Raw genomic sequence first — 24,094 nt, forward strand, 5'->3', positions numbered from 1 at the left:
TAAGGAAAAGGCTGAGTAAATTTGTTACTCAAAAGTAACAAAAAATCCTACTCACTTTTCCCCCCTGAGAGTTCACTAGGCATGTCCGCAATCTTTCATGATTAAGTTAGCAACCACAAGGGACAGAACTGAGTGTAAAAAAAAAAGTTGAGATTTACCGTGTCCTGAATATTGCACCCCAAACCAAATTATAACATGCCCAATGCTCTAGCTAAGGATTTCAGAATCAGAGTTACACTCGAGTAGCTAGCAGCTATGTTGCATCTTCTTCCCATTACTATGTGGCTTTGTGAATAAAAGAACATTACAGTGGAACCTCGGTTTATGAACACCTCGGTTTACGAATTTTCGGTTTACGAACACAGCGGACCCATCTGGAACAGATTAATTCACTTTCCATCACTTTCCATGGGAAAGTTCGCTTCAGTTTATGAACGCTTCAGTTTATGAACAGACTTCCGGAACCAATTGTGTTCATAAACTGAGGTACCAAGAAGCTTGTCACCCAAATCTGAGGAAGTGGCTTTTCAAGAAACAATAAATATGATTTGTACAGTGTGTATATTTTCACCTGCAACAAGTTCCCCATGCACTGTAAACCATCTTTCAAGCTTACTTCCATCACCAGGAACATCTTCCAAAATCTGTCCTGGAACAAATACATGGTTCTCTCATAATCACTGAACAACATATTTAGCTCTTAGCTCTACTGATCACCTTCAGGAGGGGGGGGGGAATCCCATGGTGCAGTCCTCTGGTACTATACCACTTCAGAATGCAGATGGCGAATCATATCTGAATGCTCATCAACACATGATCTTCTGCACAAAAGAAACACAATACCATAGGGGAGCTGCTGGACTAGTGCCATTCTTCTGGACACATTAGCTTTCCATAGGTAGTGTTGAGAAACATTTGCAGATAATGTTTCCTCACCTACATTCTGAAGCAATACCGTGTTTCCCCTTTTTTAAGGCGTAGCCATAAAGTAAGCCATGGCAGCATTTTGTAGCAGTTGCTAAATTTAAGACACACCCCGAAAATAAGACATACCTCCATACCGTGTACAGCGGGACCCAGCCAGCCAGCGGGGCCTGGAACCGGTTGCTGCAGCGGCGAGCCACCTGCCGGAACAGGTGGCTGCAAAGTGGAGCGCTCCGCAGTGCCGAGCACTCGGAGCGCCCGGCAGCGCCAGGCGGAGCGCCCGTCCGAGGCCTGCTGCCCCGCCGCTGGAACAGGCGGCTGCAAAGTGGAGCGCTCCGCAGCTCGGAGCGCCCAGCAGCGCCAGGCGAAGCACCCAGCCAGCGGCCTGACCTCTTCCTCGCCCGGCCGAGGAGGCCTGCTTCCCCGCCGCCGGAACAGGCGGCTGCAAAGTGGAGCGCTCCGCAGCTCGGAGCGCCCAGCAGCGCCAGGCGAAGCACCCAGCCAGCGGCCTGACCTCTTCCTCGCCCGGCCGAGGAGGCCTGCTGCCCCGCCGCCGGAACAGGCGGCTGCAGAGCGGAGCGCTCTGCAGTGCCGGGCGGAGTGCCCAGCCGGAGTGGCGAGGTAGAGCAGCGGCCGGAGGTTCGCTGGCCTTTCCGCACCGCCGGAACGTTGTGGGCTGTGTGGCCCGAGGCAGAGCGGCGGCCGGAGGCCCGCTGGCCCTTCCGCGCTGCCGGAACGTTGTGGGCTGCATGGCCCGAGGCAGAGTGGCGGCGGGAGGCCCGCTGGCCCTGCCAGAGCGCCGGACGGCGCCGGGAGCGCTGCTGGCCCCTTTCGCGGCGCCGGAGCATCATGGGCTAAATGGCCGCCGCCGGAATTTTGTGGGCAGGGGAGCGGGAGGCAGGCGGGCTGGGCGATAGGCCCGTGGCTGCGCTCGGCGGGGCCAGTAGTGGGCTCCACGCTGGCCTGCGCCGGCCTGCACCAGGGGCTCCGGCTCAGTCCACTGCCGGCGCACGGCACCTCGTTGTGGCCGAGATCTGGATCGTGGTTGGGTGGGTGCCCTCCCCTTCCATAGCGGCGCCGGAACGAGGCTGCCTCTGAGCATGCACAGAGAGACACCCCCTTCCCATCCCCCAGTCCAGTGCCGGGGAAAAGACGTCTTGGAAAGCCAGAGTGGGTTTATAGCTCGGGTTGGGGTGGTCTCGGAGCATGCACAAAGTGCCTCCCTCACCACTGCCTTTGCACTGGTTGCCTTTGGACATGCACGGTGAATGCTCCTTACATAAACATCATCTCTCAGGGAGGATGTATTTTGCAAGGCTGGCGTTCTGGTGGCTAGGAGTGAGGGTGATGGTGGTGGTCTCTGGGCAGGTACAGCGTGCCCTCCCTCCCGCAGCCTAGGCAGCGTGTTGCAAAACAGAGGGCACTTTTTCCCTTGTCTCTTTTTAAAAGAAGTTGCTCTCCAGGGTGGGTCCATAATAAAAACCATAATAAAAATCTAATAAAAAATTAAGACATCCCCTGAAAATAAGACACCTTGTGTTTTTTTGAGGAAAAAAAGTTATAAGACGGTGTCTTAAAAAAGGGGAAACACGGTAGTCACTTTTTTTCTGTACGTTAGCCATAAGGTCTGACTTTCTTGTGTAAAATTAAAGATTAGACTAATCAGCAGAAATGAAAGGAGCCTTTTCTTTGTAAGTGGATGTATTACCTCCACTTGTAATGGTAGCCACAATCCTGCTATCGTTAATAGTACTGTACTTACAAAGCTAAATCTAGGCTCATAAAAATATCATCGTTTAGTTATCCCCATTCACAATGTTAGACTTGAAGATCTGTCAACAGTTCTATTACCTACCACATCAGAGCTTTTAACACTTGTGTGGACTATTTCAGCAAGACGATTCCAGAACACCACAGTCTATAACAGAACAAAGCTTTGGGGTTATTTTCCGCTCAAGAGCAAAAGTAAAACCTAATAGCTAATCTGTCCAGACTGATAAGCCTAAGGATACAGACACATGCATTTACCAGAGATAGTGTTGTTTCCAGTGTAATGTGCTGGTTTTAATAAAATAAAGACCTTGTCTGCAGTAGGCTTCATCTGTGCATCATGCTTAGTCATGCACAACACACATATGCCCCACATAATCTGGGGATCTGTCCCATTCAGAAAATGTTACCCATTCAAAGAGGAAATAATTCTTTTGGTTCAATTTGAGCCTTTCAAAAAGAAAGGCATTTGGGGAGTTTTCTTCATTCTAAAATAATTGTGTAACATCAGAAGTTCACTAGAAGAGCCTTGGCAAGTTTCCTTAACAGCATTGAAAACTCCAACTATAATACTTTGATAAGCTATAAAAAAACAGGCAGAGAGAGGACTTAGGAAGATAAATAGAAACGTAATATATTAATGAAAAAGAGTCCCAGAAAGTGCCCAGTTGCACCTGTTCTCCAAAGTTTGAGCATGCCCTTCTTATGTTGCACACTAAGTGAGAACACTACCAGACAGAAGCAAGACACTTGGTAGTGCAAGTTAGGCTACACTGGAAGATCTTAGTTCAATATTGTTACCCAAAATCATGCTTGCTACTCAAACAATTATCACTTACTTTGGATTAGCGTCAAAATTTGGACATCAACAAATTTAGACATGGTTATATGAACACATAACAGCAGGACTTGATCTCCTTCCGCAGGGCCTGTAAAAGGTAAAGGGACCCCTGACCATTAGGCCCAGTCGTGACCGACTCTGGGGTTGCGCGCTCATCTCGCATTATTGGCCGAGGGAGCCGGCGTACAGCTTCCAGGTCATGTGGCCAGCATGACAAAGCCGCTTCTGGCAAACCAGAGCAGCACATGGAAACGCCGTTTACCTTCCCGCTGTAGCGGTTCCCATTTATCTACTTGCATTTTGACGTGCTTTCGAACTGCTAGGTTGGCAGGAGCTGGGACCAAGCAAAGGGAGCTCACCCCGTCACAGGGATTCAAACCGCCAACCTTCTGATCAGCAAGCCCTAGGCTCAGTGGTTTAAGATGGAGCTATTCCGCCTGGCCTTCAATTTGAATTAGCCTGATCCTCCATTCCCTTTTCCCTTTCCTTTTTCTATGAAGAAACTCTTATGGGACCCCACATTTAAAGTCTTCCCTGGTCTCCTTGCTGGCCCTAGCAGGACCAACTTGGCCAGTTAGCCCTGGCGATCACTTGACGTTTACTGAACTGGGTTTTTTTTAAAAAAAATAACCCTGAATTTTTTGAATTTTATTGACATGGATGCTACATTTGTGTTGCATTTTAAGCTGTTTTTAAAGTTGCTTTTAATTAATGTTACATATTTGCTGTTAGCCACCATGAGCCCGGTTTTCAAACCGGTAAGGGCAGGGTATAAAGTTGTTGTTGTATTTGTTGTTGTTGTTGTTGTCACCACTCTGTTCCTAATGCTTCTTTTGTTTTACAAGAAAGATCCCTTTTATAGCTCTGAGGTAGCATTGTACCATTTATGTATTTTACTTGTGAATAAGCAGAACAGGTAGTCACATAGGCCTATAAGAATAATTCCAAAATTCATATTAGAGCAATACCTGCATTAGGTGAACCAAAGAATCACAAAATAGTGTGCTAACTATAGAGGTCTTCACAACTACAGTAATTAGACTAGAGGTAAACAGAGCACTGGGAAAGAGAAAAGAAAGGTTGACGGATAGTGAAGCCATGGGGTTTGCACCTGGCCAGGAAAGGGTGCCAGATGTTCAAATGAGGCTCTGTTAAGCACTATGCATGTTTCAGGTTGTGCTCAGGCAGAACATAAAACCCAACTATTCATCCAGGTTCATCTCCATCCTTTAAAGTGAAACATGTAGGTTCCTTGATAGTAATAAAGAAGCAAGGCAGTCTATATCAGGGGTCCCCAGACTTACCCGCCTTCGGGCCGGTGCCCGCCGCGCCGATCGTGCGGCGGGCCGGAGGGCGGGGGAGTGCGCGCACAGTGGGCCGGAGGGTGGGGGAGTGCGTGCCAGTGCGCATGCGCACACCCATTTACTGGCGCGGTGGCACGCTTCCAGGCCGGAAAAATCGCCGAAAATTGTTTGTGCGCATGCGTATGGGCCTTCCCCGACCCGGAAGTGCACCGGAAATGACCTCTTCTGGGTCGGGAGAGGCCCATACGCATGCGCAGAAACGATTTTCGGCAATGTTTTTCAGATCTGGAAGCGCGCCGCCGCGCAGCGCATCGTAAGAGTGGGCGGCGGCAGCGGGCGGCGGGGGTCGTCGCGGGCCGGATTGGGAGGCCAATTGGGCCGCATCCGGCCCGGGGGCCATAGTCTGGGGACCCCTGGTCTATATGAAGAAAGCTGGAGATTAATTTTAGGAGGCATGATAGGTATCGGTAGAAGAAAGTCAGCAGAAGCCAAATTGTCTTCTTGGGTAGCTTACACATAAAGGACTTTGAAGTACACAATAAGGACCAATCACCCAATGTGTTTATAAGGCATACAGAGCAATGATCAAATCAACTCACACAATCCAATAAATTTTTGAGGGCACTTTTTGTTTTACGCCAGGTCTGCATAAATTCTGTATGCTTCTCATTTATCAGCCCAGCATGGAATTTAATAACTGCTATGAAGTTTGATTTCATTAATTATTTCAGCAAACAGTCCTTGCTAACCACTAATTAGGAAAAAGTTGGCTCCATCATGCAATCCTAGGTGTGAAGAGTTAATTCCCAACTAAAGCTTAAAGAGGCAGTACGAAGGTGCAGCTGAGCCCAGCTGTGTGTAAAAAAATGTGTTGCTTCTCAGGGGAAGAAAAGCTAGAACAAGGAAATATAACATTTCCTCCTTCACTTTTCTTCTTTACAAACTTCAGCAGGAAGGACATTACTGCAGATTTTTGTCAATGACAAATGCTATTTGGTTAAAATTCAGTCCTCTACAATTAGAATGTCCCATATATTGTATACACATTGTTGAACTTAAAACTGTCAAATTAAAAATGAGATTCACCAATGCTAGGTTGTCTGTTTTATGTAGATATACATCAGGTGACTTCCAGAATCATAGAATCAGAGTTGGAAGAGACCACAAGGGCCATCCAGTCCAACCCCCTGCCAAGCAGGAAACACCATCAAAGCATTCTTGACATATGGCTGTCAAGCCTCTGCTTAAAGACCTCCAAAGAAGGAGACTCCACCACACTTCTTGGCAGCAAATTCCACTGTCGAACAGCTCTTACTGTCAGGAAGTTCTTCCTAATGTTTAGGTGGAATCTTCTTTCTTGTAGTTTGAATCCATTGCTCCGTGTCCGCTTCTCTGGAGCAGCAGAAAACAACATTTCACCCTCCTCTATATAACATCCTTTTATATATTTGAACATGGCTATCATATTAACCTTCTCTTCTCCAGGCTTTGTGGACTCCAGTTTGTGGACTCCAGTTCCTATCAACCCCAACCAGTATGGCTAATCATCAGACATGTTGGAAATTTGGTGGACTACAAATAAGCCATCCCTGTTATACCTCACAGATTAGTATCAAAGTGAGTTGCAGTGCTCTGGAACACATTCCTTGGCTCTGTACCCACATAGATGCTCATCACTTGATTGCTACAACTTCAATGAGCAATTTTGCATGTGGCATGTAAAAGCATTTTAAAATATTTTCAAAGGATGGGAAAATTAATGCTGTCATGTGTTCACGGGGATATTAATGCTATTATGTGTAAATGCTATTAGGATGCTAACAGGCATACATCATCATGAGAAAGCTGATCAAGATGTCACCGCATGATACAAATAGTAATCTAAACCTCAGAGTTTAAAAATAAAAAGGTTCCATAATTCATATTTATCAACCCTTCATACACAGCTTAGCTTACTGAAGGAAGCAGTGTACAATCTGGGAAAGTGGCCCAGGAACAGGCTCCAGTCCAGACACAGTCATCATGAGCAGATGTTCATCTGCAGCTTCATAATGTGCCTGCAGAAGTCTTCCCTGGTGCCTTTGGAGTTCCCTCCACACCCCTGCCCATGCTGAAATTACGGTTACTTGGAAGTACTCTACTGCCTCCAACAGAGCAGGTTGCCATCTATGCTTGGCTGCTGTATATGTGGTGCCTGCAACAGTTTCTTCAATGGGCTAATGTGCCTGGAGGTCCCAAAAGGTTGGTCACTCCTGTACTGTATTATTAAGCCATGGTGAGCACCAAGGGAACATGCTCCTCCCTTGCTTCTCCCTACACCCTAACTATCCTGCTTTGTTAGCTATTAAGTCAGAGTTCCCAGGTAATATCCAAATACAGCCAGCGGCTGTAATGTGTAATGTGCAGCAATATGCAGTAATATGCAGCAGAGTAGCACTACTCTGAACAGAATAGCTTGCTGTTCTTTGGATTACTAAGTAGTGCTGGAAGTAATCCTGTGCACTTTCTACAAAGCTTCAATCCTCACTGCACAGATTACGTTGTGTCAGTGGATGTCTGCCAGACTTCCAATATGTAGTCTTAAACCAACTATCCAGTCCTACCAACCTTTCCACAAGATCTGTTCCTCTCAACACTCAATTTACACCTCAATACTTGCAAGTAGCAAGGTAGTATAGTTTTCAAGTGTTGATTTACATGTGCAAAAATAGCACAAAGCAGAGCTATCTTTGCAAGTTCAACACCACAGAAAGATACTTAAGGGCAATATTTTATGATATGTTGTAAGTGTGCACAAAGCTTTTCAACTCTCCTCTCATTCATTCCAAACAATTCCCACCTTATTAAGGTAAGTGACTGGACAAAAAGGAAAATGAAGGAATTGGGACTTGTTCATCCAGTGATCAATACATACTAATTCAAGAAACTCTCAAGAATACAGTCCTGTTCAATAGGTGGGCAGCCTTGGTGTACCTCCTTTTTTCTTAAGACTGCAATCCTATGCATGGCTTCATGCAGTTTTTAGAATAAGCCCCAAAGAACAAAGCAAGCAAGCATATGATGAAAGGTCACCACTTTAACACTGAATGATCCAAATAATATTGAGACATTATCTGGTTTGTGTACGTGTGTGGTTAAAGAACTGTTGACACACTTTCTTTTTAACTATTCAGCATGGGGTTTTTTGCCATGTATGTCTTTGCTTTCCTAAATTTTAACAGTGTGGTCACGAATAGAACCCACAAAAGGAATATCTGTCACAAAGTTTTATCCAAGGAGATGCTGCACTGCACTCTGAAAGTTATTTACCCAACAAACTAGTGATTACACTGTTGGCTGATGACTCACTTAATCTGTTACGTTTGGAGTAGTCAAGAGAACAGGAGGCTGCAGTTCACGGAAAAGACCAAATAAAGCACATTTCTAGATGACATCATTGTTTTGAGCGCTCTCCAACAGTAATCTCAAACGAAACAGAACATAAATATATTGTATGTGCATTGTGCTAGGTACAAAAGAGACAGACAGACATACAAACACAAAACCCATGTTACAATGCAAGTTATATCCCAGCTCATTTTCTGAGTGTCTTGCAAATTTAAAATATAACTCAGCAGTTCTGAATTTAGAGAAAAGGATAAACCAGTGAGTCATAAAATCCTTGTGGGTGGGTCACCAGGCTGCCATAAATTGATGCTGGGCACAAGTACAGCACAAAAGGCTAAAAGCTGGGGACAGGTTTCCAGGTCTGCAATCTAAAGGAAGTAAACAAAAACATGCTCTGGGTGATCTTTTATACATTTTCTCTTCTTCAATACCATGCTATCACAAAAGCACAAACTACTACATGTATCCATCATATCTTGTTTTAGAAATCCAAAACAATGCAAGTGGTTTAGGGATTGTTTCCTTAAACACAAGACATCAGGAGTATAACTTACCTTACTGCTCCTAAAAAAGTGAATCCTACAACTTGAAGAAATTCTACTGAGCTCATCATCCGGCTTCTGAGATGTTAACCAAGCAACTAACTACAGTGGTACCTCGACTTACGAACAACCTGACAACCGAATTTTTCGACTTACGAATGGGGCAAATGGCCGCACACTTACGAATGTCTCGACATCCGAAAGGAAACCGTGGCGGTTTTAGATAGGGTTTTTTCGACTTACGATTTTTTTGAGGGGGTTGCTTCAACTTACAAATTTTTCCGTTTCCAATGCATTCCTATGGGAAATCGCGTTTCCAATGGCACTTTTTGACTTACAATTTTTTCAACCTACGAAGGTGCCTTCGGAACAGATTAAATTCGTAAGTCGAGGCACCACTGTACATCTCTTTGAAGTCTAAGGACTAGAAACTTACTTAGATAAAACTAAAAACTGAGAATCTCACAACACAAAATTATATGCTCAGTTTTGACCTTGTGCAATGCAGTGATGGAACTGCAACAGACAGTCCCGTAGGCTCCTTAAGTGTATTCTTAGGATTAAGCAGGAGTGAAAAATGCTTCTCACTTCAGAAGAAAACAAACTGAGAAGCTTCAACTTGCCTCACTAGGAGGTTACTACACAGTACCCAGATATACAGGAAGAAATGGAGGCAGTGAGAGATTTTACTTTCTTGGGCTCCTTGATCACTGCAGATGTTGAAAGCAGTCACGAAATCAAAAGACACCTGCTTCTTGGGAGAAAAGCAATGACAAACCTAGACAGCATCTTAAAAAGCAGAGACATCACCTTGCCTACAAAGGTCCGTATAGTTAAAGCTATGGTTTTCCCAGTAGTGATGTATGGAAGTGAGAGCTGGACCATAAAGAAGGCTGATCGCCAAAGAATTGATGCTTTTGAATTATGGTGCTGGAGGAGACTCTTGAGAGTCCCATGGACTGCAAGAAGATAAAACCTATCCATTCTAAAGGAAATCAGCCCCTGAGTGCTCACTGGAAGGACAGATCGTGAAGCTGAGGCTCCAATACTTTGGCCACCTCATGAGAAGAGAAGAATCCTTGGAAAAGACCCTGATGTTGGGAAAGATGGAGGGCACAAGGAGAAGGGGACGACAGAGGATGAGATGGTTGGACAGTGTTCTCGAAGCTACGAACATGAGTTTGACCAAACTGCGGGAGGCAGTGCAAGACAGGAGTGCCTGGCGTGCTATGGTCTATGGGGTCACGAAGAGTCGGACACGACTAAACAACAACACCCAGATATACAGCCTAAATATGGAAGAAAATTTTCTGGTAGGAATTTCCACATAACTCACAAGGTAAAATTTGGCACAGCATTAAAGCAACTCCACTGCAATCAAAGTCATGGGATAAGTATAAGAATATTCTTCCCACAGTTTCAGGACCTTGGGTGCTGATCAAAAGGCAGCTGAGATTACACATTCTGGTAGCACTAATCTCAGTTCATGACAAGGGCAAGCTTTTGAGGAACTTCTCTTCAGACAGACATGAAAAACTCTGCAATGCCTAAAATCCTTACACCATTTACCAACACCAAAACAAAAAGACTACATTCATTAACAATGTGCGAAGTATAGAAAGCAAATGCATTCACAATGCTGTGCTTGTTATGCTACAGTGCAGACTTTAACATGCTATATCAGATATTGTATTGCTGATTGCTATGTGGCATGCTGCTGTTTCCTTTAGGACATAATTTTCTAGGAAATCCAGGTAGAAATAGATGCATGCACTGTATGGTCTTTGAGGGCTCATAATTCACTCACATACTTTGTAGAATGCCCATATTCATAAAAAAAAGATGGAAAAGAACACATAATATCTACCTTAAGCAGATTTTCCAGTTCTTAGCAGTAGATGCTTTCTACGAAAAAGAAGGGTCTTGAAACCTGTAATAATAAATATAATTAGTCAGGTATATTATATTCCTTGACATATTGAAAATGCAAAATGAAATGCATCATAAAAGCTATCAAGGAGCAAACTGCAACAAAGTACAGTACAGGTAATATTGATAAGATCTATCATATTGATATCCACAACAAAATACATCAATGATAACTACATTACTTTTTATTTTGAATGAATCCGGAATTGCAAGTTGGATATTTTCTGAATTAGAATGGCTTTCAGATTCACACAAGCATATAAATGCAGCGTTTGAAATTAGCCAGTTGTCAGTCGCTTTTTGCAACACAGGAGCACCCCCTTGTGGCCAAGCTGAAAACTGTGGTCACCTGAGGGGAGATCTGGCTGGTTTTCAGCTATGAAAGACATGATGTGGTTGGAGCAGAAGGGGAGATCTGGCTGTTCAAAAAAAGTCTCTTTGGAGAAACAGAACTGCAGTGTGGAAACATCCTTTAAACTGGTGCATATTCTATAAAATAGAGTATTTTAGAAATAGGAGGGTATTTTATGGAATTTTATGATCTTTTAAGTGCAAGGGGTGCCAGTATGACCAATTTTATAATTTATATAAATATAATTATAAACGTTTTATAATTCAAACTACAAGTTGTCGGTCTTACTTGCATTTTTACTGGAAGTGAAAAATGAAAAAAAGAAGTGCCTTTTCTTGGGGAAACCCCATTTCAAATGTCAAAATACGTGTTATGTTAGGGTTTCTATAAACCACCTTTGAGGGTTTTCATGCTAAATCTTGTTGTTGTTGTTCTTTAATCATTTAGTCATGTCCGACCCTTCACGACCCCATGGACCAGAGCACATCAGCCACTCCTGTCTTCCACTGCCTCCTGCAACTTGGTCAGACTCATGTTCGTAGCCTCGAGAACACTGTCCAACCATTTCGTCCTCTGTCGTCCCCTTCACCTAGTGCCCTCAATCCTTCCCAACATCAGGGTCTTTTCCAGGGAGTCTTCTCTTCTCATGAGGTGGCCAAAGTCTCAGGGCACTCAGGGCTGATTTCCTTCAGAATGGATAGGTTTGATCTTCTTGCAGTCCATGGGACTCTCAAGAGTCTCCTCCAGCACCATAATTCAAAAGCATCAATTCTTTGGCGAATAGCCTTCTTTATGGTCCAGCTCTCACTGCCATACATCACTACTGGGAAAACCATAGCTTTAACCATACGGACCTTTGTTGGCAAGGTGATGTCTCTGGTTTTTAAGATGCTGTCTAGGTTTGTCACTGCTTTGCTCCCAAAGAAGCAGGCGTCTTTTAATTTTGTGATCTGCAGTGATCATGGAACCCAAGAAAGTAAAATCTCTCACTGCCTCCATTTCTTCCCCTTCTATTTGCCAGGAGGTGATGGGACCAGTGGCCATTATCTTAGTTTTTTTGATGTTGAGCTTCAGACCATATTTTTGCGCTCTCCTCTTTCACCCTCATTAAAAGGTTCTTTAATTCCTCCTCACTTTCTCCCATCAAGGTTGCTAAATCTAAGTTATCAATATAGAATGGTAGGCTTTTTGTTTTTTGTATTCTTGTGCTTTTTTTAAGTGTAAACATTTCCCACAGATTTCCTCTCATCCATATTCATGGAGTTAACACACTACAGCTGAAATGATAATTTGAGGTAGGGGCAAACCTTCAGAGAAACCAAGGATCTTGAAATAGTAGAGCATCACCCAGGGAATTTACAGGGAAGTATTTTGCTCTACGGAAATAAAAATATTAGAACTTTGAAAATAATCATGTTATGTACGCATGAATGGACAGAGTGAGACAGTCTCTCCCTGGCAGGTCCACCTATCACAGAAGCTGTGACTTTGTAAATGGAAAGAAAAAGCTCACCTCAGTGATAGTCAGTGTGGTGTAGTGGTTAGTGTCTGTAGAACTAGGACCTGGGAGACCCAGGTTCAAATCCTTACTCAGCCATGTTCACTGGTTGTGACTGTCCAATACATGCCTAAACTTAAGTGCAACTGTGCTCTCTGTACAACCAATTTTGCTATGGCTGGTTACAACCCTCCAAATACCAAAAACTATGAATAGAACCAAATAAATTCTCTATGCAAAGTTATTCACAAATTTATAAAAGATGGGTTTTGACAAACTACCCACTCTGAGTAAGAGGTTTGGTTTTTACTTCTGCTAGAATGAAACTGCAGTCACATCTCTTCTAGGCTGATTTTTCCACTTGATTGCTTCTTCGATTTAAAAGAACTCATCTTTTGTGCACAGTATTTATTCCATCTTCAGCTAAATGCCCCATCTTGTCTTCATTTGCTTTGTAAATGTGTCTAGACATATTGTTGTGGCATGTGAAACCTAAGTTGAAGGTGCCATTTGGCTCCTAGCTCTTATATCTCAGTTTCAAACACTGTGCAAATGCCACCTCTGAGGTATTTCCAGAGAAATACGGTACCTTCCTCCTACCCCTTTTCAATGTCCAGTAAGAATTTGCTTCCAACTTAAACATCATTACAGTGGTACCTCCAGTTACGAATTTAATTTGTTCCGGAGGTCCGTTCTCAACCCGAAACTGCTCATAACATGAGGCGTGCTTTCGCTAATGGTGCCTCCCGCTGCTGCCATGCTGCCAGCGCATGACTTTCGCGCACATTCTGGGGCAAAGGTCACAACTGGGAGCATCTACTTCTGGGTTAACGGAGCTTGTAACTCGCAGTGTTCACAAGGGGGACAGTTCATAACATGAGGTTTCACTGTATCACATTTAGCACACAAGTACTGAAGATCCATTTCTTATACTGTACATCTAAGCATCTGCTATACTTTTTGCTACTTTTTATCCAAGAAAGAATCAGTAGAGAGGTCATTTGTATCCAGGAGTCCTTCAGTACTAGACAGTTAATTAAAATCCAGTATATGGCAAATATTTTTGTTTACAGTAGGGAAGCCACACTAAGGCATGCTCTATTAGCATTCCAGCCTTACATTAGCCAATAATGATGAAACTGTAGTCTGCTTTACTACAGAACAGTAAAAAGAAAGATAGAGGGGACAGGAAATTGTGAGAAAATACTATTTCATATTTAGCATTTATATTATCACTTTAGGGCAGGCATCCCCAAACTGCGGCCCTCCAGATGTTTTGGCCTACAACTCCCATGATCCCTAGCTAACAGGACCAGTGGTCAGGGATGATGGGAATTGTAGTCCAAAACATCTGGAGGGCCAAAGTTTGGGGATGCCTGCTTTAGGGTGCTCAAAGTCATTTACATACCACAGCTTAGAAAACCCCTCATCAACTGTGTTAAGTAAATGAGAAAACTCACATATGCCCAATATAATGCTTTGTTTTTGACACAACAGCCCCCAAGCAGTGCAATACACAAAACCACATAAGTCTTTAAAGCTCCCAAGCATGAAAAGTACTTGCAGGTGACAGGGCACAACAATACTTTGCCAAAAGGGGAGAGGGAAGAGGTGTATTAAGAGATTTAAATAACAATAATTTCTGGACTGACTGCAGTCAAGATTTCTAGGGAAGATCAGTAATTATTTTGACCACTGGTTGACTGTAAAACTCTGACTTCATGGAGCTTCATGGAACATTTTGAATGCTTGAGATCTGTTAAGACCCAAAATCTATTGCAGTCTTGTGTTTGTTATTCTTGCTATCTGCACACACTTCCCAACTACCTAACTTTCACTACCCACAAAAATGCCTTATGACTCATCACTTTCAGTTATGTTTCCAGTATTGACCTCGGTTACTTCTGGCCTCGTGCCTAACCATGCCCTCTAGCTGTTCAGAAACCTATTCCTAAAATTATCATGATGTGCAGTTAATTAACAAGACCCTCATTAACATTTGCTGTCGCAGTCCTCATTATAATATCCTCCCATTTCCTTTTACTGGTTCTCAAGAATGGTAGGGCAACTGCAGGGACTGAACCAATAAAAACTACTCTTTGTTCAACATCAAAATTGAGCGAGACCAGGGCTTCAGGGCTTATTGCCTATTTCAGTTTCTAATGCAACACATACAAGCAATTTGCAGTACTGTATTCTTTGCTAAACGCAACACTTAACCTAAAATATAAGATACAAGGCAGAAAAATTCACTAGGAAATTACCAAGAGTCAATTTGTATGTGGAAAGAAACTGAGCAGACTGCAAGGAGAATACACAATGGAATTAAAGGGGAAATATGCACATTTTCAGACAGAAATACTATGGTGTCCCCTGTCCTTTCCTATGATTCTTCCCAAAGTTTCACACACTCTAAATCCCAATGCCATACACTTATGTCATCTCTCTTCTTCCCACCTCTCTCTGTCTCACACAAAACACACACACTGCAATCCTAACTTCCCAAAAAGTCCCACTTGTGGCCCACTTCCCTCCCCGCTCTTAATCTGCAGATAAACCAAACCTCCTCACACACAACCTTCCTCCCTATGTTCACTGGGAGAAAACAGTTCCACATGCAGTGGCTGGCTTAAGTCAGTTCATCTGGCAACGATGGGGCTGCTTCAGCTCTTAAAAGCGAAAACTGGTTGGAAGGACAGAGGGGCGGGGAAAAGCCGAATGTAACCCTTGGACTTCCAAGTGAATTCTAGTTATGTAAGAACTGTGCAACATATGCTACACTTGCTCAATTCAAGAAAAGCATACAAATGCACAAGCCCCAGCTTGAACACCAACAATATTCAGAGTTTTAAAATATCCCGCAACACTCATTTGGGAAAACAAAGGTCTTTCTAGACCATAAAAATAATTAAATATCAGGAGAATGTAAAAAAAAAACCACACATGTCTTTTTTTCTGCCCCATCCATCCTCCAGAGTTAAGCTAAATAATAAAAAGGTAGCAAGGCACTAAAGCAGTGGTTTCAGATAAATCAACAGCCTTACATTTCATAACATAGGGCCCTCATATTGGGCCTACTTTACTGAGCTGAGTTGTGCATGTTTAAAAGCATTCATCACCCTATCTCAAGAGCTCAGACTGTTAAAAATAAGTTACAAATGTGCCACTGAAATAGTCCATGCCAAACCTCAGCTAAACTTCTACCCTGTTTCTCATATTTTAAGACATACCCATAAAATAAGCCATAGCAGGATTTTTAAGCATTCAAGGAATATAAGCCATACCCCGAAAATAAGACATAGTGATAGGCACAGCAGCAATACCGGCCATGGCAGGAGGAGGAGGAGGAAAAATATAAGACATCCCCTGAAAATAAGCCATAGTGTGTTTTTTGAGGAAAAAATAAATATAAGACATGTCTTATAATATGAGAAACACGGTACCAAAATTACAGTTCATAACTTCACATATTATTGACATCAGAAAGGTAAAATGCACATATGGTCCTGAGGCTTTAAAAACATCACATAAGCAATTCACCCATTTCCATTCATAATCTTTCTTAAAAGTTTGACACCAACCCTTACCTTTGTGCCTCACCCTCTGGGGATCTCTTAGGGATGCTATCATGTAGGTGTTATCTTTCAGGGATTAGAGGAAACAGTACTCAAAGGACCCAAGTGAAAGTGACTTCAATCACGGGCAAATTGCTAGATAAGGAAGCCACTACATTTCTTGTTGATTAAGTTTTGTTCTGGATAAGTTTAACAAGTTCACTTACAGAGATGCTGTGTGTTATCAACTTCCCTTTTCTTAAAATTCACAGGATCTGACAAGACATCCTGAGAGGTTACTGGTAAATCACTTATTGTTCATGCTTGTTTATCACATTTATATCCCACTTCTACAAGTAACATGGAATAGATTATATGGAATTATAATACTTTAACCTCATAAATCTGCAGAACAGACGATGAACCACAAAGCAGCAAGGCCTGATGGGCACATACTTTTCTGTCAATCCAAAACCGTTTGTAAGTCACAACAACTTTTTGTCTTAAAGCTTATTGTCAGCTGCCTTGGAAGCCTATTGTCAGACAAAAAGGTGGGATATTAAATAAATTCTCTGAAATAGATCTGGCTGAGAGGTAGCACTTGCCCCATGAGCATCATAGCGGAACAAAGAAGTTAACCCATGGAATCAACATCCACTATTACACTGCTTTTATTATGCATACCCATCGCAATTGTTTAAGGATATGTGATCAGCAGTACATACCCGGTATTCATTCCTTCATTCAAGCATCTGGCCTCTATCCTGTGGCTCACAACCTATTTCTATAGCTTGCAGATAGTCTTCAAGGTACTGTGGCTCTGAAGTTGCTCAGGACTTTGTATATTAATCAGGGGCATACCTAGAGGTTGGCCAGATTGGCCCCTGCTATGGAAATAGGGTGTGAGCCACAGGATAGAGGGGGCACAGGGCTGCTGTGATGGCCCATGCTGGCAACTGGTTTCTTCCACTGAGGCACCCAGAGCAGCCTTGCACACCTTGCCTGGCCACCCAGAGCAGCAGAGGAGTGGCCCAGGGAGTGTATGGATGTGTGGGCGGGCTCCTGGTCACTCCGAGCCAGGGCGGAGAGACACAATTTTTGCACACACACCCTGGGCCTGCGTCACTGGCAGCAGCCAAGGAAGGAGGTACAAGGAAAAATCTATACTTGAAAGGAAAAAGCCACTGTCCATCCATATGGCATGCTACATCAGCATCAAACACCAAAGTCCAGAACAGTATGGCAAAATCAGAAGGGGGGAAAAACACACTAAACAGGACACATAAAGCAAAGATGACTAAAGTGAACAAACCAGACCAGAAGGATCAGCATCATCCCTCTATCTACAGAGCAATCATAGAATCACAGAATCATAGAATTGTGGAGTTGGAAGGGACCCCAAGAGTTATCTAGTCCAATCCCCTGCAATGCCCCAGCAGGAATTTCTGGAATCTGTCAAAAGCAAAGGGGAGCAGGGCACTGAGACTTTTCTTGCCTTGATTGCAATCCAGAGGATCAAAACAAAAGGTTTCCCAAAAAGAAGAGAAAGCTAGCAGGTAGTGGCTTGCTTCTTTCCCCTCCAACAGCTTGTATCAGTTCAACCCAACCTTTCAGTTTAATATTTGAACTGACAGGACTGAAATCTGGTACAACATCCCCTGCTCCTCCCCTTAACCAAGGAACAGAGAAGGCAGTTATTGCCTAGCTAGGAAGATTGATGTGTTCCTATCTTTTTTTCTGTTGCCAATGCAAAAGATTTTAAGACAACTCCTCATTCCTAGAAAGGGAAAACTTACAGGGGTTATCCAAATACAACATTATACAGAAAAGAGAAGCATGGCAAGGTCTTTAGCTTTGGTCTTTCAAAGCCACTTGTCTTAAGGATTCTTGCTGACTAAACTAGTCTGAACCTTGTACCAGTGAAAGGATGGGAAGCTATTCAAATACACACACACACACACACACACACACACACACACACACACACAAAACAAAAAACAACAACCAACCCTGAACGATTTCTACGGCAACTTTATGATTGTGAAAAACGTCAATATGTGAGTTGCCCACCAGAAAGAAAACACAAATATGCTTCCAATTGCAGCTGTGTGCAAAAGGCCATTTGAAATTCTCCACTCAATATGTGAGTACAGAAACGAAGGAGAGTGAGCACCATTTCACCAAATTTCTCTATGAGGAAGAGACATTTTTCAGTATTTTCTCAGGCTTGAGGGGCTCATCATAAGCAGTGGTAGCAAAGCTTCTTTTCCCTTAGGTTTAATGTGATGCCATTGCAAATGACAGCATCATCAAATGTGTTGGCAGCCTAACCATCATTTTGCACCCTCCAAAATCTTCAGACCTATTATTATTATGGAGCATGTGGGGTGGAAAGGGGGAATGGCAGGCACCACAAAAAAAGAAGAAAATTCTGAGGAGAAGCCTTTTTCGTACAGAAAAATGCCTTTAGAGAAATTTCAGCTCAGTTCTACATTCAGTGTTGGAACTACTTTGACAAATTCTACTCAGAGTAGATGAGGAAAGTAACAACAGAATTTAAACCTCCTGCTTCTTCATTGAACATTAAAACTAAAATGATAAATTAAGGCCACCTCAACAGATTGGAGCATGTTTCTGCTGAAAAAAGTAACTTAGAAAGTTCTTCACAGGAATGTAGTAAGAACAGAATACTTTTTTATTTATGCATATAAGAATAATTAGCATTTTAGAATATGTTTTAACTGTTTAAGGTGCATCTCATACATTAGCTCAGAAATCCTCACAACCACCCTCTAAAATGTTCCTTATTTCAGATAAGAGCAAATGAACAATGGTTTGCTAAGCCCACATAGCAAATGTTCAGACAATACTTTCCCCACATCACACACACATACGGTAACTCTGGAACATCAGGAACAACATTTTAGGCTCACACACTTGCTCCTCCATCTAACATCATTGCAACCTGTTCTCATAGCAGCAAGCCAAATGCCCATGTTATGTCCTCAAGCTGAACATGAATGCATCAGCAGTCTCCTCACAATCCTACAGTATTTTAAAGCCATCACTAACTACATGCTGTGTGAAGGAGTAGTTTCTTTTGTACGTCAGCCCAACTGGATGGCACCAAGTTCTAGCATTATGAGGTGGGGGGAAGTTTTTCTCTATCCACGTTTTTGACACCATGCACAATTTTATACACCTTTATCAAGTATTCTCTCACTCAGCAAAACTAAAAACCCTCAAATGCTGCAATCTTTCCACACACAGTGGGGTTCCTCCATTCCCTTGATCATTTTGGTTGCCCTTTTCTGAACATTCTCAAGCTCTGCAATATCTTTGAGGTGAGGAAATCTCAATTGCACACAGTCACACCACAGATTTATACAATAGCATTATATGGCAAGTTTTATTTTCAGTCCTTTTCCCAATTATCCCTACCATGACATTCACCTTTTTCACAGTTGTTGCACACTGGGTCAACATGTTCACCGTGCTATCCACAACAACCCAAAGATCTCTTTCCTGGTCAGTCACCACCAGTACAGACCCCATGAGTGTGTACACACACACACACACACACACACAAAGTGGTTTTTTCTGGGGGTACACAGGGGTAAGCATACCCCTAAACATTTTATGAATCTAAGTTTGGCCTCATTGAGGGGCAGCATTTCAATATGAGTAGGAAAATGAGAGTACCTGTAAACATTTTTTTAAAGAAAAAAACACTGTACACACACACACACACACACACACACACGTGTGTGTGTGCCCCAATGTGCATCACTATACACTATACACATGCTTACACTGAAGTGCATCCTTTGATGTTCTGATGTGCTTAGACCAGTGGTTCCCAACAGGTGGTCCGCGGACCCCCAGGGGTCCGCGAGCTATGCCAGAGGGGTCCGCAAGATGCTATTAGAATAATAAAAAAAATTAAATATATTTCGTATGATAACAGATTTTGTTTTGGCCGCTTCCTGCATGAGCAGAGTCTAGCGCAAAACTAGAATTAGATAGAGGCAGTAGTTCTGCTGTATGCCGTTAGGTGGCGCTTTACAAACACTACTGTTTTGCAAAGAGGCAGCGCTCGCATTCTACTAACGCTCACCTCCCCAATATGCTTTGCGCGCGTCGGCTTCATTTGTGCGCTACTGCGCAGGTAACCTGTCTTCTCCATTCCCCTCCCTCCTCCCTGGTGCGCGCTGCCTCTTTGCAAAACAGTAGTGTTTGTAAACAAAGTGTTGTTTTTCGCGGAAGCTACAGTTCGCGTAGTTTGGACCGTTGGTTAAAAAGTGGTTCGTTAAAACGACAAAGGCCTACAGATGAAGAGGAAGATAATGCATTTGATGTTCAAACAAGTAAGTCAGTGACTCTCGAACCGATCTTGTCAGTGTCCATTGAACCTAAATCGTCGGCGTCCCTTGAACCTAACCCTTCCAAGATCAGTGTTAAGCTTACTGGAAAAATTAGATTAGGAATTAGATTTAGGATTAGGAATTAATGGGGGTCCTTGTCACAATAGCGGCTCGATGAGGGGTCCTCGAGAAAATTTTGTTGGGAACCCCTGGCTTAGACAATAATGAAAGAACAAGAGCATCTGGCGGATATTTGAACCCAATTGCATAGTTCAGACATAACAAGAGCCACATGAGTAAGTTGTGGCTAACCTCATGTTTCCCCAACACACACACACTTTTGTACACCAGGAGGTAAAAATAGGAAACTTCAGTTATCCAATTTTAAACAATCTCAGTGCAATCCACAGTGCATCCAACCTCTGTCCTGCAGCTTATTTAAAAAAATATTGAACAGGCCAGGAATGGAAAGCTTTGTTTGATCCTGGTTTGGTTCTCACTTACTAGAGTTTAAATAAACCACTATTGCCAGATATCAGCCTTAACCCGGAACTACAGCTTGCTTAAAATTGAAAACCTCTCATCTTTTCCATTTGCTCATGGAAGAAGAACAGCATGAGACCCTGGCTCAGCATAGCTCATTCACACAACAGGAAACCATGGTTGGGCAAGAGATCCCATGTTCAATAAACCATAGGATAACCCTACTCAAATGTTGCCTTCCAAAGTACAATGTAAGTTCATGTCTCTTGACCAATACCCTACACCAATTTTCATTACCTCTCATATGTATATGATGGTAGTATCAATAATACATTCAAAAATCTCAAACAATTTCAAAAAGCAAACCTGCGAGATTCTCTACTATTTTAGATTCTTAACTCCTAGTTATATTTTTGAAAGAAAGTTAGTAACAGAGCTACAGGAATATTGAACAATGGCAAGCATACAGCAAATGTTCAGTTCTAACAGCTCCCTTTTAGGCATCTTCTTTTTTAAGCAACACTGCTGATTCTTGAAGTAACTATCTTACCACAACACTCTTCTGAAGGCAGTTACCAGCAACTTTCCTGTACCATTACTCAAATTACAAATTGTTTGCTATATTTGATGAAAGGCATATACAAAGTTCTTAAGAGATGTGAGCGGATTTGCAACATCCTATTATCTCCGATCTGTAGGCAGCACCATACCAAATATTTCTGTCATTCTGAAAGACCCACACTGGTGCTTTGAGATTCTTGCAATAGTGGAGTAAACAATATTTATGGAAATTTCCAACTTCCTTGAATGTTTACACATATTAGTATCAAAACCAAATTAAAAGATTCATCCTTTGTCACCAAGAAGCTTGTTGAATCTACAAACTGAATTGTTGCTTTTGATGTCTCTTCTGATTCGTCCTCAAAAACTAGAAATCATTTACAAGAGAACATGCTCTTAATACCATGCCATTTACTTGAAAAACAGGATATGATTACATCACCCCTGGAAACAGGACTACAGTGACCAGATGCAATCAACAACAGGGGCTCTTGAACATTTAATAGTTGTGAAGAGAGAATTTCAGCAGGTGCAGTTGTTAGTCAAATCACAGCATTAAGAAAATGCCACATGTATGCCATAATCCCTCCTACTCAGTAATAAAGACCTTTAGAACTTTTCAAGGCAAGTGAATACATTTTTACTTTTTGGGGAGAGGAACAAATCTCCTCTCTTAACATTAACCGATGTTCCGTTTAAAGCATTTAAATAACTGCTTTGGTTTTCACAAAAAATGGTGCATTTTAATGATTCAAAATGCTGCAAAGCTGCCTTGACTACATGGTGGGATAGATGCTGCTACTATCCCACAATGCTACTCAGTTATAAAGAACTGCAGCATCACAGATCAGTGCTTGTATCACAGAACCCTGAACCAGCAAATTGATAGCACAGAAGTGCAATTATACACAATGAAGAGCAGTGTTGTAACTTAGTTTCATATGAGACTCTGTCAGCAAAAGGGAAGCCAAGGCTTGTGATATCAGGGCCCTGCAGCTGGAATGAAAGCAACTATGATACACTGAAGAGAATTGACCTCAGGCACCTGGGTTCACATCCCAGTTCAGCTATTGACTCATTAAGGAGAGGAGAAATAATTCTCGCCTCAATATTCAGTGAAGCACAAAGTTGAAAGGATGAACAAATTAAATAAGATATTGCTGGCCTTGATCCTTTAAATGGCGGACAAGTTATAAATTCTATCATTTAACACACACAGAGGGTGTCATTTAAGAAAGGAGTGTGGGGAGGGAAGAATCAAAGCTAACTACTTCCAGATGTGGGGGTGGGAAGGGGGAGTGGAAAGCTTGCAGTACGGATGTTCATCATGAACAATGAACTCTGAAATATCCACTGGCAAACTTTCTGCTTTCAGCTTAAACTCCCTTCCAATATCTTTATTATGGGACTACATATATTGCCAGAAACTCAACTGCAGATCAGCAGTACAAGAGCCCACTATTGGTATTAAAGCCTATACCATTGGAAGAAAAGTAGTTTCAGTTATTTTTTTAAAAAAAGTATTGCAGCTATTACAGAACTGCCTAGTTCACAAAATCCCTAGCTTTGTATGTTAGAACTGACCAATATACTAATCCAGAACAAATCAATGCAAAAACCAGCAATATATTTAAAAGTTAGAAAAAGAGAAGCATGGGCTGGGAGGAACAAGGCACAAAATTTTACTATATACACATGATCTGGAAATGAGTTATAATTATTTTGCCGCTGTGCCCATCTCATTGTGGGGAGAGCATGAAGATGAGAGGGTCATTCAGTCCATTTACACTGGATTTGGATTGTTTCCTCCTCAAAATCTTTCAAAAGAAACCTGCCTTGGGTGAATAACACACCACCACCACAAAACACACACACACACACACTTTCCCTTTCGGAGGCTACCCTTTCCCCTGTGGATCAGGCAACATGAAAAAAAATACTATTTGGCCAAAAGATGCTCACACAAGAAATCTCAGCAACTTCCCTTGTAGCCTTCCCACTCTCACACACAAACCCACACACCACTCCCCGTGTTGCTTAAGATGCACACGCCGATTCACAACTCTCCATGCTACAGGTTATGAGCGTGTTTCGGAGACGGATGCATCCCAGACTGGAGGGCCGCCCCGCCCTTTTCGTTTACTTTTCCCACAAGCGACCCCTTCACACGCCCCAGAGGCACTTAAGGCCTACACGGGATTCCTCGCGAACCCCGTGGACCTCCCTCTTCCACACTTGGCAAAGGCCGGGTCAGGAACGAAACACGGAGGCGGAGGGGTGTGGATCACCCAAAGGAAAGGTTTATTATTTTTAGGCAGCCTCGTTTCCTCTTCCCTGCTTTTTGTGGGGGAAGAGGGCTTGGTTTCTCTTTCCTTCACGATTCCCGAGAGAGAGAGAGAGAAATCAAAGAGCCCCGAAGTTTGCAGAGCTCGGATGGGCCCTTTTGTTAGAGGAAACACACAAAACCACAGCGACTGACGTGAAAATCACAACACCTCGGGGGACACTTCCCCCTCCTCACACACACTTCTCTCTCTAGCTCCCATTCAAAAAGCCACGGCCACTTCACCTTTGCACCCACCCAC

At 42.8% G+C, this 24,094-nt stretch overlaps 1 protein-coding gene across 13 annotated transcripts in view; it reads right to left on the reverse strand.

Moving 5' to 3' along the window:
• Positions 1 to 24,094, reverse strand: part of PTK2 (protein tyrosine kinase 2) — a 198,223-nt gene that overhangs the window by 173,400 nt on the left and 729 nt on the right. For 11 of the 13 annotated variants that reach the window (XM_088676031.1, XM_088676036.1, XM_088676033.1 and 8 more), the window contains exon 2: positions 10,636 to 10,698. The exons of the other annotated variants lie outside the window; for them this stretch is intronic. The gene's annotated coding sequence lies outside the window, so the exon portion shown is untranslated. The remainder of the gene's footprint in view (positions 1 to 10,635; positions 10,699 to 24,094) is intronic. 13 annotated transcript variants of the gene reach the window in all.

This window comes from Zootoca vivipara, chromosome 8, assembly GCF_965207765.1.
Source record: "Zootoca vivipara chromosome 8, rZooViv2.hap1.1, whole genome shotgun sequence".
Classification (NCBI taxonomy): Eukaryota; Metazoa; Chordata; class Lepidosauria; order Squamata; family Lacertidae; genus Zootoca; species Zootoca vivipara.